Source organism: Akebia trifoliata, chromosome 13 (genome assembly GCF_017979445.1).
Source record: "Akebia trifoliata isolate Shusen 1 chromosome 13, ASM1797944v1, whole genome shotgun sequence".
Lineage (NCBI taxonomy): Eukaryota > Viridiplantae > Streptophyta > Magnoliopsida > Ranunculales > Lardizabalaceae > Akebia > Akebia trifoliata.
In genome coordinates, this window is record NC_141387.1 from 8,709,047 (window position 1) to 8,722,371 (window position 13,325).

At 35.0% G+C, this 13,325-nt stretch overlaps 1 non-coding gene across 1 annotated transcript; it reads left to right on the forward strand.

Moving 5' to 3' along the window:
- Positions 1-3,890: 3,890 nt before the first annotated feature.
- Positions 3,891-3,990, forward strand: LOC147387712 (U6 spliceosomal RNA). Its single transcript, XR_015171617.1, has one exon. It is a non-coding gene; the product is annotated as a U6 spliceosomal RNA (small nuclear RNA).
- Positions 3,991-13,325: the final 9,335 nt, after the last annotated feature.

The following is a 13,325-nucleotide window of genomic DNA, read 5'->3' on the forward strand; positions in this document are numbered from 1 at the left end:
GGCATAATACCCTTTTTGTAATGCTTATGCTGTCAACATGGCGTTCAAGTCATCTCCATGCCACACAACACCTACCATCTCTAGGGAGCTCAAGTCAAGGGACTCTTGTTGATTCTCACAAAATTCATGTGTTCTCCTATGGAGCTTATGTCTTCTTTGTGATACTCATTGCGTCTTTGGAAAATTATGCCTTCGACTTTTTCTTTGCGTCATCATAATTTGCACTAAGGAATGCGCGCTTTATAGCTTATCACAACCTTTACACCTTGTAGGGGCTAAATGTAGGTAACGCAAATTAAATGACTTCGTGTATGTGCCACACAAACTGATCGTAAGTGAGATGGAACAACACAGTCAATGGGGGCCCAAAGAAGATAAGGCTTTGAAAGTTATTTCACCTTAATTTTTTTCCTATGAATAAGACAAGACAGTCACATTTGAAGGGATAGTTTTATCTTTTTTGAAGGATTAACACCACTACTCCCTCATCGAGCTCTCACATTTCTAATTCTCTTCCATTTCTCTTATTAAGGGATTTTCTATCTCTCCGTCTCTCACATAATGTAGATCTTGTAATAGCTTTAAGAATAGTGGAATGGCTTCTTGGAGCTAAAGTACGTAGTCTGGATTTTGGATGAACCATGTGAAAAAATCTCGTGTATTGTACTATCTCTCCTCCTCGCTCTCTCTCTCTCTCTCCATTTTTTTCCTTCTTAGTGCTAAGAAAATTTATGACCATAAGAATATCATTGAAGGAGGCATATAACACATTCCAATTTCAGCCAAGGCATCACTCACCTAAGGCGCAAGACGCCATAACCATAAGAACATTGTCAAATGGCTAGGGAACATTGTCGACATAACTCCATCACCGAATGGTCATAAAACATGGTTTAGGAGATGGTAAGACTACCTTAAGTGCCCCTTGGCGCGTAAGTAGTGTAAAAACAATATCCTCCATGTACATAAAAAAATTGGGCATCGTCATTCTTTTTATCAAAAAGTTCTTTCAAGAATTTCTGACGACATTCTTGGTATCTTTAATGGAGTTTCTCTTTATGATATGTATTCAAGTGGTTGTTGGCATGAGTTGTTGATAGAGGATCTGGTGGAGAGATTATAGGGATATTTTTTGGTTTCCACTAATTATGGAATACCGGTGAGTCTAGCCTAGAATAGTGCACACCAGTTACTACCTTCCCAGAATAGATTTCCTGTATATCTTATATAAGCATCCTTGTGTACTTTGGAAAGGTAACAAATCAAATATACTTTTACCTCAGTGGTCACTTCTTTTCACGTTGGAATTGTCCTTTTGTTCAAATGTCGCTCAAATTTAAGTCTTTCTTTTGGTCTTCCTCGAAATAAGATTTTATTAAAATTAACATCAATGGTTCATTTTCATCCTTGGGGGGAGGTCAAGGTTATATTGGAAGAGACTCTCTTGGTTCTTTTTCTTTTGAAGGATGGAGCGGTTGTGATTCTTTGAACATTAGTTTTATAGAGTTGTTAGCAATAGTTGAAGCCCCTTAAATTTGCAACTCTAAAGGGACTTTTCAAGATCGATATGCTTAGATTCACTTCATTCTATTAATTGCATAAAGGGAGAAATCATACATTCTTGGTAATATGAAGATCTTTTCAGCTACATTAAAGATCTCTACACTACTTTTCAAACTTGCAAGTTCGACTTTCATTGAGCAGAGATTAATTTTTTAGCCCCCCTAGGATCTTTACATAGAATTTTCTTTATCATCACAAATGAGGAGTTTGTTCCTCAAGAGCTAATTTTGATTGATCATGTAACTGTAATTAAACTAGATTATAGTGTGTTTCAATAAAATGGGTGGGGTCCCTTAAATACTCCAGCTTACCAATAAAAAAAAAGTCTTGAGAAGAGTTTTGAGTGAGGATAGACCAAATGTGAAAAAAAATATTAAAAAAAATTTATGTTTAACACACACACACTGATGCAACCATTGCGCTCTTTCGTTGACATCAACTTTGCACCCATCAATCAATATTGTAAGAGAAACTACAACAAGGGCTTGTTCTCCCTGCCATGGTTCTTCCTCTCCATCCTTTTAACCCTCAAGGAAAAAACCGTGATAGGTGATTGGGGGTGCTCTTGAGATCATCTTGCTCAGTTGAGAGTTTCAACTATGGGGTATTACTACTTCCAAACAACCCAAGAGCAACACCAATACCTATAAACCTAGAGAATAAATGAAAGAGAGAAATAAACAAAGGAAAGGGGGGAGAATTTAATTTTGAGCTCTTCCCCTCAAGTGGTAGGGTGGTTGTACCCCAATTGAGTTTTGCATGAAAGAGAAGAGAAGAGGAATAAAAAAAGAATTCTAAGATTTGAAATTCATTAAATTACAGGAAAATAGAAGGAACTACAAAATTATAATAAATTAATTACTTACAAGGAAAATGAGTTCAGAAATCCAATAGAAAGATAGATCCAATAAGTCTTGATTGCAAATTGACAGAGTTTTCACTCCTAAGAGCTCACTGTCTAAAGAAGCATACAAATAATGAACCTCTCCAAAAAACAAAAAAAATCTAGAACTCCCCTACTTATAGAATTATAGGATTGTTTGTCATAAAAAATTACAAAGAAAATACTAAAAATTCCTTTGAAGGTTCTTCTATCAGGTATAGCGGATGTTGTTCGCTATCCTGAGCGAATGAGCATTTGCTATCGATCCGCATGGCTTTTTTTTTTTTCTTTTTCTGTGTTTCTGATCCCTTCTCGTCTCAGACCTTGCTGTCTTCACTGATCTTGCTTGTATTCCAGTTCTTGGTCAATTTTCTGCCTATTTCAGATACCAAATTGAGTGGGACCATGGCATAATACAACATGACTTCAAATTGTCATCTTCTTCGTTTCATGACCCCGAACTACTTTTGAACTCCAACCAGGCCAAGCCTCAAATCACTATTCACGTCTCTTAAAAAAAATCTGATAAATAAATAATAAAACAAAATAAAATAAGAAGAAGGGAGAAAGTAGCCTTTCAAAAAACAGAGAGGATACAAAAAGAAATAAAAAAAGGTGAACAATGATAGAGCTAAAGGCTTAAAAACTCTTGTCGGGCTCTATATATGAAGCCCTAAACAGTGATATAAAGCTCCCAATCTTCAAAATGAAGCCCTATTGTAGTTTGGTATAGGGGGGATTCATTTATAAATTTATAAATTTAGAGATATGAAATTCAGTTGGAGTTGCTCTAAGAGATGCCAAATTCCACACTAATGTAGACCTTCAACAATAGAGCATGCGTTGGTTTGTTGATCTAATAAAAGGAAATGGTAAATCGTAGTAGAAATGACTCATCAAGTACCATTTGGGAAACAATGTTGTTATGAATGCTTAAATGATGAAAAGTTGTTTTTGAGTGAATTTTAGATCCTTGTATTTCAAGTCTAATTCATGCTAGTGTGAATATTATTCACTCACGAACACCACTGATGGATAGTTGTTCCAAGGATTGGCCAACTACAATAAGTCCATATCCTGCAGTGTTCTTACACCAGTTACCATTATCCACCCCCAAGCATAATTGATACACAATTACTCAAAGGACTGACTAACCAAGTATTTAAAATCAATTTAAGATTATTTATTAATATAAATTTCAAATTAATTAGTTATAAGTTTTCTTATAGATTGAAATTTTATTAAAATATTAATGATTCATCTTGTGGATCTTGGATGAAGTCAGTGTGATTGAGTATTTACTCTCCTCCAATGTGATCTCACTTGGGATAAGGAGATAGTCCATTTACAAAATTTGAATTTGCAATCTAGCTACAAGCATTCTTCCCAGAATGTTGTGAAAATGAACATTCTATCCATGCATATATTGACAAAAGCTCCACAGGTCCCTGCGGAGAATTCTAATAAAATTAGAATAACACAAGGAAGACTACCATGGTCCGCACAAGGATGACACACAAAACACTAAAATAATATAATATGCTCTCCAAGCATATTGTAACAAAAAGTCCCATCTAAGTGTCTCTTCGAAAATATCTGAAAAAAATTAAACGATACTGGGATTAGAGTGATCCCTAAAGCTCCATGTAAGGGTGTCTCTTCAAAAACACAATTGAAAGATAGATTTATATCATTTAGCGGGGAAATAGCATGAAAGCGATTTTCGATAGAGATCAAAATAGAAAGGCTGAGAGCTTCATAGCCACAATATTTTCAAGTAAGCCTATAAACACGGGACCAAGCCAGCATGTGTACTAGTGAGACAGCTCACTTGCAATCCACTTGTTTGATTTGAGAGCATTAAAAGCAGTGCGAAGTAGTGGCTTTGTAAGATTGTGCCCTTAGTCTTTTTCTTGGGCATAAATCATATTAGTGGACAAGTTACTTTTCTAAAAGGGTCTGGCTATTTGCACCTATTAATTGTGCTCACTGCACCCACTTAAAACACATTTTTGGAGTGAGATTTATAGATGAAAGTAGGTGCACTAAGTATAAAAGTGGGTGCAAATAGGTTGGACCTTTCAAAAATTATCTTTTTTACCCCACCACCCAGATACATGGATTACAAATTTGCTTACCAATTATAGATCTTGTTAAATTTAAGTTGCCAATGGGACAAGCCTTACATGGGCCTAAAATTGAAGCCCAAACCGAACTTGGGCCAAATCGATATTTAAGAAAATTAGCACACTAAACCCATTGTTGATTTTAACAAAATACACGCACTGACAAAAGCATGGCCCAGATATGAATCAGGTTTAACTACTAAAACCAGGCCCATTGGATTTATTATTAATGATAATAGCCATATTTGAATCAACATGGAAGAGACATCATTTAAAACCAAGAAAGGGACAACTGCAATGCAAATGCATATGCTTGCGGCTCAAAATCTTGACCTCTTTCCATTACTTATTTTGTCAACGGACTTTTGAATGAAACAAGTACCATTTGATAATTGCAAACTTTTGCTAACACCCACTACAAAATATGAAGTTTTTTGTGGCGATTTTAAACTGCCACCAAATTATTGAAAATCGCCTCCAATATATATAAGGGCGGTTTAGTCATACACCCACTATAGTAGTGTAGCCAATTACGTTTAGTGGCCAAGTAACAATAGGTACAAAACCATCTCTAATAATAACAATTTAAGAGCGGTTTTAAAACTGCCTCTAATTAATGTGATTTAAGGCGATTATTAGATTTTTAGAGGTGGTTTAAAACCACCTCGAATTAATTTCTATAATTAAATAGATGAACTATACCTGACGGATTAAAACTACCCCTAATAACAATTTTTTTTTTAAATAAATATTATTTTAGACGGTTCAAAACCACCTCTAATGTTGTAAAAAAAAATTGATTAAATTTTTCGTTTCAAAATAAAACATGTAATTATATAAAGAAAAAGAGCTGCTATTAGCATCCCAAATTTCACTTATGACACATCAATTTCTTAAGAAATTTTATTGCCACCTCACATTTTACTTATTATACTTCAATTAATTATCACACCATAATTAGAATAAAATACAACATTCACATTACAAAACATACAAAGATTAGTTTTGATAGTGATAAACCAAGTATTAATTGAAATACTAGTATTATAAACAAAGAAAATAAAATGAAGAAACAAAAAATCAGCTACTCAAATGTGATTCTTTGGCATTGTTGTACTCCAATACTTAATTATGAACACCATAATTCACTACTTGCAATTAGTAAAAATTTATAGAAATATAATGAACATCTAAACAAATACTATAAAAGCTAGGTAAAGGATTTAATATGTGAGCATAAAATTGCAATGCAAATAGATTCTTACTAGAGTAGTAATTTTAAATAGAGAAACACATATGCAAATTAAATAAAGAGTTAGGGTAAACTCATCAAGCCATGAGTACACATCTATCCAAAGTGCATCTAACACATGGACCAAGTACAAACACATATGTCCAGATTTTCTTGTAAATATATGAGACTAAATGCATGCATATAAAATTTACAGTTTTAAGGAATTGATGCATACTACATAAATTACTTCAAAATTTACCATGAGAGATAGAAAGCATGAAAGGTCAACAAATTAGGAGTGATAAGGTAATAATGCAACTCACCCAATGTCATTTCTTGAGCATAACATACATGCTTCTCATCATTGGTTAGCATTGTCAAAATCCGTAACAAACAAGCACAAATATTAGTAATTGAATAAGAATAAAAAGTAGTTTCAATGTGTAAATTTTAAATAAAACCTAAAACTTATACAAACTGGTAGCATTCATAAGATTTTGATGATTATAATAGAAAACTTGAGGTTTGGTGCCTTACCTAAATGCCGAGGTTGAACTTGCCAAGAAAGGCACCAATAAGCAATTTAAACAAGTAGTAGCATCCAACATTTATAAAGGCAAAAAGGGGTTGCCTACTGTTCAAGATCATTATGCAAACATAAATAAATGAAAACCCAAATAAGGATTAAGGAAAATGTCTAATTCAAATAAAAAATTATTGTTGTTCTTTCAAATAAAAAAATATAAAACTCATTTTAAGCATCCATACCTGTATATTTTACTTCTTGTACAAGGAGAAAAAAAAAATCATTCTCAAGAGTTTAAGTTTATCAAGTTGAACAAGTGAAATATCTGACACCTTTATGCATCCATACCCCTATCTTAGAAATAATGACTTACTATATGAGAGACAAGGAAAAAATATTCTAATCAACTCTTTAAATGAAAGATTTTCTTCAAAGTTTAATGTACACAAATGAAAAGGGAATGTTTATATGGAAACCAATAAGCATATCAAAACAAAGGTACAAACTTGATTATGGTAATAGTCTATTTATACATAATGCTAACAGTCACTTTGTCAATTTCACATGATTTCAGACCAATAAGGAAATAAGAGAAGAAACCCACAGTAACATGGAATCTATCTTCTAAGAAGAAAACATAACAATTCAATAATGAAGTATCAATAAGTTAAATTTTTGTGAGTGGAACCGGTTAGTTATTTGTACAATGAAATATGCAAATACATAAGTTATATTATTTGGCATCTTGAACCAATAATGTTTGAGGGAACATAAATATGATTCAAAATTTTGCAATTAAATTGGATTGGAAATCCACTTCAAAAACATGAGTGTGCTAAGATTTTTGTGGGATAAAACAGACTACAAAAATAAAGTGAAAGTACATACACAGAGAAAAGGAAGAGAGATCCAAACACATTAAGGAAATTAAGATATTCTCAGTTAAAATAATAAAGTTGTCTTCTTTTGATCCATAGATAGAATTGAAGATTAAATATAACCATTTAACTCAATCAAGCAAACTCAGTTATGATGGTATCATATTGTGCAGATATGAGTTCCACACACACATACAACACTTGATCAGTTTCTACTTGCATCAATTAATGGAATTAGTACCACTTTGGGTTCTCAAACAGTATCAGAGGTATCAAGATGTTTGGAATTCAAGTTGTGCATTAATTATGGATAAGAAATAAAGGTCATAGAAAGAGAACAATAGGAAAGAATGAAAACTAAATTTGATGATCGAGCAGAAGCGCATTAATTTTAAATCTTACAATTAACAAACTTTTGTTGTGTTTCGATACCCATAATACATACCAAAATTCGATTCAAAACATACATATCATAGGTACATATTGATAGATTATATTCAATGATTCTAATTTTTCTTTTTCAATGCTTAGAAACTTAGAGACTGAAATTGACCTGTTTTGATCTTCCTCAAAGCCTTATTGAGGGACATTCTTTTCTTTCTCATACCATGAAGAATATTGTTTTGATGGATTCCCAAGCCTATACCTGAAGAAATGAGAAAAATACAAATAAATATCTATTACAATACTAATTTCAAAAAATAATTAACCACTTGCATAAGCATTTATTTGATTCTTACTGACACTTTTCTTGTGTTTGATTGCATTTTTACATGGAAATTTTTCATCCCAATCAAAAAGTCCACCAAAATATAGATTTAATTTTTCCACCTATATGGGTAGGAAAGTAAAATCAATCCATATTTTTCATCCTCAAAATATCATCTTCTTCTTTCTCACTCATAACTTCTTCTTCCCTATCACGACCACCACCACCACCATCATCACCATCACACTAACCTCGCCATGGTTGTTAGTATAATATGAGTATGAAGAGAGTTGATAAATTGAACACAGAACAGAGGAACAAACTGAGTTATTTTATTCGTACTGAAACTAGCCTATATATAGGCATACAAGCAGCTGAAACATAACAAAGGACTTCCAACTATTGCATAAGAATAGGTCCACTAAAACACATTCTTACTGACTTGTAACTACAACCAAAAGACCAGGAGAAAAATAACAAACCAATAAACTACTTCCTATAGACCAGGACAAAATAACAGACTCAACAATACTAAATTAAAAAACTACTATTATTGAAGACTTGGTCAAATGACTAACTACAGACTTCTTTTAACACCCTCCCTTAAACTGATATCTGCAGAATTCAGTTTAGGAATAAACTTCAACACCTTGCAACATTCACCCTTGAACATCCTTTAAAGAACATAGTCCAAGCATACTTCGAAGCTTCATGAAAACAGCAGGCTTGAGGGGCTTGGTCAAAATATCTGCAATCTGATCTTCACTTCTACAGAACACCAAATCAATAACTTCATCCTTACATAAATCACGCAAGAAATGATACCTCACATCAATATGTTTGCTTCTCCCATGTAGAACTGGATTTTTTGACAGCTTTATTGCAGAAATATTGTCACAGTAAATCAAAGTTGGACCTTGTTGCTGGTTGTATAATACCTCAAGTATCCTGCGTAACCAAATAGCTTGACATGAACTTGATGCTGCAGCAACAAACTCAGCTTCTGTTGTTGACAAAGTCACTATTTGTTGTTTCTTGGAAGACCATGTAATAGCTCCATAATTGAACATGAACATAGTCCCGGAAGTACTCTTTCTATCATCAAGATCTCCAGCATAATCACTATCTGAGAATCCAATCAAGCTTGAATTTTCATCACTTTTGTACAGAATTCCAAAATCAGTAGTACCTTTCAAGTAGCGAAAAATTCTCTTTGCAGCTAAGAGATGAACTTCAGTCGGATTCTCCATGTATCTGCTGATTAAACTGACAGCATGCATGATATCTGGTCTTGTTGCTGTCAAATACATAAGACTCCCAACAATTTGCTTGTAAAGAGTAGTATCTACCCTTTTACCTGCTCCATTCTTTGTGAGTTTCAGACCATGTTCAGTTGGAGTTGAAACTGAGTTGCAATCTTTCATTTTAAACCTCTCTAGAATTTCTAGAGCATATTTCTTTTGAGAAATGAAAATACCAGCAAATGATTGCATCACCTTAATGCCAAGAAAATAGTGCATTAATCCCAAATCTGTCATATCAAATTCTTTCATCATAGACTTCTTAAAATCAGCAAGCATGGCTTTATCATTACTAGTATAAATGAAATCATCAACATATAAACACACAATTAAAATCTTCTTATCAGCACCGTATCTAGTGTAAAGTGTGTGTTCATATGGACATTTGATAAAACCTCCCTTAGTAAAATAAGCATCTATGCGACTGTACCAAGCTCTTGGTGCTTGTTTCAGTCCATATAATGCTTTTTTTAACCTGTATACCTGATTCTCATAGCCTTGCTTCACATATCCAGGGGGTTGGTCAACATAGACTTCTTCCTCCAACTCTCCATGCAAAAATGCCGACTTTACATCTAACTGATAAATAAACCATGAGTTCTGGGCAGCCATGGATAACACCAAACGAATAGTGTCAAGCCTTGCAACTGGAGCAAACACCTCTTTGTAATCAACACCATGTTCCTGCTTGTACCCTTTTGCAACAAGCCGAGCTTTGTACTTGTCAACTCCCCCATTTTTTTCAACTTTGTTTTATAAACCCATTTAACACCAATGGATTTATGTCCTTTTGGAAGATCGATTAGCTCCCAACTATTATTTTTCTCTATAGACCCAATCTCTTCATTCATGGCTTTTTGCCATTTTGAATCCTTGACAGCTTCTTGGAAGGTAATGGGATCACAATCTGATAACAAAGCATAATGGGCAATTGTATCATAATTATCAGATTGAACACCACTTACCTCATAATCTTCCATCCATGCTGGCCTCCTTCTGATTCGTTGAGATCGAGAAGTTTCCTCTACTGTTTGATTTTCGTTGGAGTCTTGTGGTTGTTGTAGTTGCTGATCTAATTACAGCGATGTAGTACTAGTCGACGGAGGTGGTTGCATCTGCATTTCTTCTTCCTTTCCATCAAAACTCACAGGTATTTGCTGCTGCCCTGGACTGTTTTCAGCCCAGTTCCAAGTGTTTTCTTCATCAAAAACAACATCACGGCTGATGACGATCTTCTTTGTGGTAGGATTGAACAATTTGTAAGCTTTGGATTGTTCACTAATTCCAAGAAAGACACATGTTTCACCTTTGTCATCTAGCTTCTTCCTCTTCTCATCTGGAATGTGTGCATATGCAATGCACCCAAAAATCCTGAAGTGATCAACGGTTGGCTTTCGTCCACTCCAAGCTTCTTCTGGTGTCATGTTTTGAACAGCAAATGTAGGACTCTGATTTAAAACATGGACACTCCAATTCACTGCTTCTGGCCAAAATTTCTTCGGAACTCTCCCAGTTGCCAATATGCTTCTCACCATATTTAGAATTGTTCGGTTCTTCCTCTCCGAGATTCCATTTTGCTGGGGTGTGTAGGCTGCTGTCAATTGTCTCCGAATACCATGCTCATCACAGAAAACATTAAATTCCTTTGAGCAAAATTCTCCACCACGATCTGTACGAAGAGTTTTAATTGTTTTGCCCATTTCATTTTCAACATGTGTCTTGAAGCTTTTAAATGCACTAAAAGCTTCTGATTTTTCTTGCAAGCAATAAACCCAAGTTTTTCGACTATAATCATCAATGAAGGTAATTAAGTATCTTTTACCTCCATTAGATGATGGGTTTATAGGTCCACAAATGTCAGAATGCACTAACTCCAAGACTTTCTTCGCTCTCCATGATTTTCTTTGTGGAAATTGCTCCCGATGTTGTTTGCCGACAACACACTTTTCGCATACTCTGTTGGGAGGAATAATTTGAGGAAGCCCAGTCACCATGTTCTTCTGAGAAAGAGTCTTCAACCCATTGAAATTCAAATGACCATAACGAAGATGCCAAAGCCATGTTGAATCATTTTCCTTGACCATTAAACAACTCTGAAGAGTCTCAACTTGTAGTGGAAACAATCTGTTTGCTGTCATCTTAGCATGAGCAATTAGACCCCTTTTAGAATCATGGATTTCACAAGCACCATTCTTAATTGTAGCCTCGTATCCTTTTTCTTGTAGCTGTCCAAGGCTCAATAAATTACTTTTCAAATCAGGAATATAAAAAACATTTGACATAGTCTCAATGTTATTATCTCTAGTCCTGATTTGAATGTCACCCTTTCCCATAACATTTATTTTAGAATTATCACCAAAGCTTACAATAGTACGAAATTCTTTATTTAAATGAGAAAAGAGTGACTTACTACCACACATATGATTGCTGCAGCCTGTATCCAAATACCATATGTTTGGTCGAAGCTTGTTTTCATTTACATGGAACGCCATCAATAAAGTTTCTTCTTCCTTCTCTACAAAATTCGATCTCTCCCACCTTCCTTTGTCTTGGGGTAATCTGGTGTAACATTCAGATTGATAATGCCCAAGCTTGTGACACCTGAAACATTCTACCTTGGATTTGTCTGGTCGTTGATCACGTCCTCTCCCTTTGCCTCTAAAGTCAGAATCAGATTTTTGATATTGTCTGCCTCCATCTTTATTACCTCGGCCTCCTCTTCCTCTGCCTCTCCCTCGACCTCGATCTACTGATCTATTTGGCGTCGAAGCGTTGTTGTCAGTTGAAGCCTTTAGAGCTTGCTCCTCATTATCTTGCTGAATAATTTTTTTCTCATGAACCAGCAATGATCCTTGCAATTCATCAATTGAAAGTGCATCGAGATCCTTCGATTCTTCAATAGTACAAACGATGTAATTAAATTTTGGAGTCATTGATCGAAGAATCTTTTCTACTATTGTAACATCTGTTATAGTGTCGCCGTGGATACGCATCTTGTTGACGATTGCCATCGCCCGTGAAAAGTAATCCATAACTGGCTCTCCTGACTTCATCCGAAGTGTTTCAAATTCCGAACGAAGAGCTTGAAGTTGCTGCCTTTTTGACCTTGCTGATCCTTGATACTTCTTTTTCATAGATTCCCAAATTTGCTTGGAGGTGTCTTTGCAAAGAATGGTCTCCAAGATTGAGCGATCAATTGCTTGAAAGAGATAATTTTTGGCCTTGAGATCCTTCAACCTCTGTCCGTCAAGATCAGTTTTTTGTTGGTCTGTTAGCATTGTGCCTGCTGCTGGTTCTACCACTCCAACTTCAACGATCTGCCAATACTCCTTAGACTTAAAGAAATTCTCCATCAACATGCTCCAATGATCATAATGACCATCAAAGCGTGGAATTGCTGGTTGAACAAAATTTTCAGAGGCCATAATCACTGCTGCACCTAAAAAAATGGTAAGCTGCTGCTTCAAAATTGTCTCACAAAACCTCTCTTATCTCACTTTTGGCAATGTCTCAGTTTTATAGACTCACCCTCACTCTTTTTGGCTCTCTTAGCTTCACTATTTTTTAAAAAAAAATTGCTCCTAACTCACTGATTTTCTAACCTGGCTCTGATACCACTGTTAGTATAATATGAGTATGAAGAGAGTTGATAAATTGAACACAGAACAGAGGAACAAACTGAGTTATTTTATTCGTACTGAAACTAGCCTATATATAGGCATACAAGCAGCTGAAACATAACAAAGGACTTCCAACTATTGCATAAGAATAGGTCCACTAAAACACATTCTTACTGACTTGTAACTACAACCAAAAGACCAGGAGAAAAATAACAAACCAATAAACTACTTCCTATAGACCAGGACAAAATAACAGACTCAACAATACTAAATTAAAAAACTACTATTATTGAAGACTTGGTCAAATGACTAACTACAGACTTCTTTTAACAATCGTCACCATCGCCGTCACTATCGTCGTCGCCGTCATCACCATCTTCGCTCTCTCTCTCTCTCTCACCTCCATCACCACCACCACCACGTCCTCCTCCGCTCCTTATCATTTTTCAAGGCTCTTCTTCTCCACCCTAAACCTCTCCCTCTCC